The 4,814-nt window shown below is 38.9% G+C and overlaps 1 non-coding gene across 1 annotated transcript; it reads right to left on the bottom strand.

The window, feature by feature from the left end:
• Positions 1-461: 461 nt before the first annotated feature.
• Positions 462-565, bottom strand: LOC112100531. Its single transcript, XR_002906899.1, has one exon. It is a non-coding gene; the product is annotated as a small nucleolar RNA R71 (small nucleolar RNA).
• Between the last annotated feature and the right edge of the window lie 4,249 nt (positions 566-4,814).

Below are 4,814 nucleotides of genomic sequence, written 5' to 3'. Positions count from 1 at the left end.
GGTCATTATTACCTAATCTTGAACCTATAGACCTTGAATTAAAAAAAACACTTCGCACACACAAACACGTTAAAAATAAAATGGATTTGCAACCACAGGAGAGGCCATTTAAGGACTATTTTAGTCCCTTAGCTAATTTGAGCACATCATGTATTAGATACCCAAATGTAGCTGCTAGGAGCTTTGAACTAAAACCTAGTGTGCTAAATTGTCTCCCCACATTCTATGGCTTAGAAAATGAGGACCCATATAATCATCTGAATGATTTTCATACCATTTGTCAAACTTTTAAATATGAAAATTTTTCAGACGATGATGTTAAACTCAGATTATTCCCATTTTCTTTAAAGGATAGAGCTCGTTCATGGTTAAATACTTTGCCTGCTAATAGCATTGCATCATGGGAACAAATGGTTACAAAATTTCTAAATAAATATTTCCCAGTGCATAAAACCAATTCTATTCGCAGGGAAATTTCAGAGTTTACACAAAGAGAGGACGAGCAGTTTTTCGAAACATGGGAGCGATTTAATGGGCTACTCTTGAAGTGTCCACATCATGGGTACGAGAAATGGCACCAATGCCAATACTTTTTGGAGGGATTACTACCAAATGTGCAAGAATGGCTAATGGCAACAAGTGGAGGAGAGCTAATGTCAAAAAGTGCATCAGAGATTTGGGAATTCTTCCAGCGACAAGCGGATAATTCCCAACAACGGAGTCGATCACTCAGGAATACTAGAAGAATTAAGGGAGTAAATGAGGTTCAAATTGACGAGTCAACTTTGGGAATCAAAGAAGTCAAGGAGATGGTTGAAGGTCTTGCTCGACAAATAGCATCGTTATCGACTGCTAAATCAACAGAACCACATGACCATGACTCATACTCCGATCAAGCCAATGCCATAGGTGTAATGAGAAAGCCATCTAATTACAACCCATACTCCAACACATATAACCCTGGATGGAGAGACCACCCCAATTTTTCATGGTCTCAAGGATTCCAACAGAATGGACCAGCAGCTCCAGCTCCACAAATTCCTCAAGTTCCTCAAGCCTCTCAGCCCCCATTTAGACCATTCAATCAGAACCAAAACTACTCTCAACCCAGACCATGGGAGGATTCATTCCAGAATCTCAAGAATCTTACTCACTCCACGATTGAGCAACAGAATCGCACCATTGATGGACTACGAAATGAGTTGAGAGCGGGCTTCAACTCACAAGCCCAATCAGTTTCAAGCCTCGAGAAGATGGTGGGACAACTTGCTTCTTCAGTTCAGACCTTGGCAATTACTGTTGAGAAAGGTAAATTTCCAAGTCAACCAGTGCCTAATCCTAAAGGAGTACATGAAGCAAGTACCAGTTCACCACAACAGCATGGAGAGGTCAAAGCAGTCATGACTTTGCGAAAAGGAAAGGAAGTCGACAACAAAGTGGAGATGCTGGTGACAAAAGAAAATCAAATTGTACCTGTGAGTGTTGAGGACTCACCACCGGAGGAGAGAGAAGAAACCAACCCACGAGAATATGTTCCGAAAGCTCCATTTCCTCAAAGATTAGCTAAAGGAAAAAAGGGAAAATCCACAGGTGAGATTCTCGAAATCTTCAAACAGGTAAGTGTCAATATCCCTTTGCTTGATGCTATAAAACAAATTCCATCTTATGCCAAGTTTCTTAAAGACCTATGTACTAAAAAGAGAAATATGCATGTTCAAAAGAAGGCCTTTTTAACAGAAAACGTTAGTTCTATACTCCAACATAAAATTCCTCTAAAATGCAAAGACCCAGGCTCCCCCACTATCTCATGTAGTATAGGGAACCACACAATTGAGAATGCTTTGTTGGATTTAGGAGCTAGTGTAAGTCTTTTGCCTTACTCTGTATTCGTGAAACTTGGAATGGGAGAATTATACCCAACTCCAGTGGTGTTACAACTTACAGATCGGTCCACGAAAATACCTCGTGGTATTGTGGAGGACGTGCTTATCCAGGTAGACAAGTTTTATTTTCCTGTTGATTTCATTGTAATTGACACTCAACCAATACAAGACTCAAGGAAGCACATCCCCATTATTCTAGGCCGACCTTTCTTGGCAACTGCAGATGCTCATATTCAATGTAGGACCGGAAATATGCAATTGTCCTTCGGCAACATGACTATGGAGCTAAATATTTTCAACATTGCCAAACAACCTCACAGTGCAGATGATGGAATTGTTGATGTGGATTTAATAGAAACAATATTTGATAATACTTTTCTTTCAAACCTTAGTGATGATCCTTTACAAACATGTTTAACTCACTTTGGTTTGGATTTTGATATTAACAGATCGGTTGATGAGGTCAACGCTCTACTTGACTCAGCACCATCCATGGACACTAATAAATGGAAGTCAAGAGTTGAACAACTAGCATCATCAGAGAAGAAACTCATTCCATCATCAAAATCACCACCGAAACTCGAGCTCAAACCATTACCCAACACATTGGAATATGCATTTTTGGGGGAAGAAAGTACTCTACCGGTAATCATCTCATCATCCCTTAATGACGAACAAAAAGGTAAGTTGTTGGATGTTTTGAAAGAGCACAAAGGGGCATTAGGATGGACCATAGCAGACATAAAAGGTATAAACCCTGCAGATTGCATGCATTACATTCACCTTGATGAAAATGCTAAATCTACTAGGGAAATGCAACGTCGGTTAAATCCTAATATGAAAGAAGTTGTTAGAACAGAAGTCCTTAAGCTATTAGACGCAGGTATCATTTACCTAATTTCTGATAGTTCATGGGTCAGTCCTGTACAAGTTGTCCCCAAAAAGTCAGGAGTCACAGTAGTTACCAATGCTGATAATGAATTGATACCAACTAGAGTAACTACAGGATGGCGTGTATGCATTGATTATAGAAAGTTGAATTCTGTCACACGTAAAGACCATTTTCCTTTACCATTTATTGATCAAATGCTTGATAGATTAGTAAGCCATGAATTTTATTGCTTTCTAGATGGCTACTCAGGATATAATCAGATTCCCATAGCACCAAAAGATCAAGAGAATACCACTTTCACTTGCCCTTTTGGCACATTTGCATATAGGAGAATGCCATTTGGATTATGTAATGCACCTGCTACATTTCAACGATGCATGTTAAGCATTTTTTCATGGTTGAACGATTCCTTGAAGTCTTTATGGATGACTTTTCTATCTTTGGTGATTCGTTTGATCAATGTTTACATCATCTAACGCTAGTTCTGCAGAGATGTACCGAGAAGAACTTAGTCTTGAATTGGGAGAAGTGCCATTTTATGGTAAAACAAGGTATTGTTCTCGGTCACATCATTTCAAGCAAAGGTATTGAGGTTGACAAAGCCAAGGTGGATCTCATTTCTAATCTTCCTCCACCCAAAACAGTCAGAGAAGTAAGATCTTTCCTTGTGCATGCTGGTTTCTATAGACGTTTCATTAAAGATTTTAGCAAAGTTTCTAGACCCTTATGCAATCTACTTGCTAAGGATGTACCTTTTATCTTTAATGATTCATGTCTTGTGGCATTTGAAAAATTAAAGCAGTTGTTGACATCATCACCCATCATTCAGGCCCCAAACTGGAGCTTACCATTTGAGCTCATGTGTGATGCATCTGATTATGCAGTAGGAGCAGTATTAGGACAAAGAGTTGATCGAATTCCCCATGTTATTTACTATGCTAGTATGACATTGAATGATGCACAGTTGAACTATTCAACTACTGAAAAAGAAATGCTAGCAGTAGTGTTTGCATTAGAAAAATTTCGATCTTATCTCATTGGTTGTAAAATAATTGTATTCACAGATCATGCTGCTCTTAAATATCTTATCACAAAGAAAGATGCAAAAGTTAGACTAATTCGTTGGGTGTTACTTTTGCAGGAATTTGACTTGGAATTTAAAGATAAGAAAGGCACAGAAAATGTTGTGGCGGACCATCTCCCTCGTCTCCATTTTGACACAATTACAGAGCTATTACCATTAAATGAGTCATTTCCAGATGAATAATTGATGAGTGTAGAAGTATTACCTTGGTATGCTGATATAGTTAATTATCTTGTTACAGGTAAATTTCCAGAGCATTGGACCAAGCAAGACAAGGCTAAATTCTTTGCAGAAATAAAGAATTTCTTTTGGGATAACCCGTATTTGTTCAAGTATTGTGCAGACCAAATTGTTAGACGATGTGTCCCAGAAAGTGAAATTCAGAATATCCTTTCATTCTGCCATGAACAAGCTTGTGGAGGCCATTTCAGTGCTAAGAAAACAGCGACTAAAGTTTTACAATGTGGTTTCTATTGGCCAACTATATTTCGAGATGCTTACACTTTCTGTTCTTCATGTGATAGGTGTCAACGAATGGGGAGCATTACGCGAAGGAACATGATGCCACTAAATCCAATTTTAGTGGTTGAGATTTTTGACGTATGGGGTATCGACTTCATGGGACCCTTTCCCCCATCTTTTGGTCATCAATACATATTGGTTGCTGTTGACTACGTATCAAAATGGGTAGAAGCAATTCCATGTAGAACTAATGATCACAAGGTGGTGATAGGATTTTTGAAAAGCAACATTGTTTCACGCTTTGGATTCCCTCGAGCGATAATCAGTGATGGTGGTGCCCACTTTTGTAACAAAGCATTCAAGGCTCTTTTGACAAAGTATTCAATCACACACAAAGTGCCGACCCCGTATCATCCGCAAACCAGTGGCCAAGTTGAGATCTCCAATCGAGAAATAAAGCATATATTAGAAAAGACGGTGAGGCCAGACAGAA

The sequence above is a fragment of the Citrus clementina genome, unplaced genomic scaffold (genome assembly GCF_000493195.1).
Source record: "Citrus clementina cultivar Clemenules unplaced genomic scaffold, Citrus_clementina_v1.0 scaffold_3, whole genome shotgun sequence".
NCBI classification, from domain to species: Eukaryota; Viridiplantae; Streptophyta; class Magnoliopsida; order Sapindales; family Rutaceae; genus Citrus; species Citrus x clementina.
The sequence above is the reverse complement of the archived record's forward strand: the minus strand, read 5'-3'. Positions and strand labels throughout refer to the sequence as shown.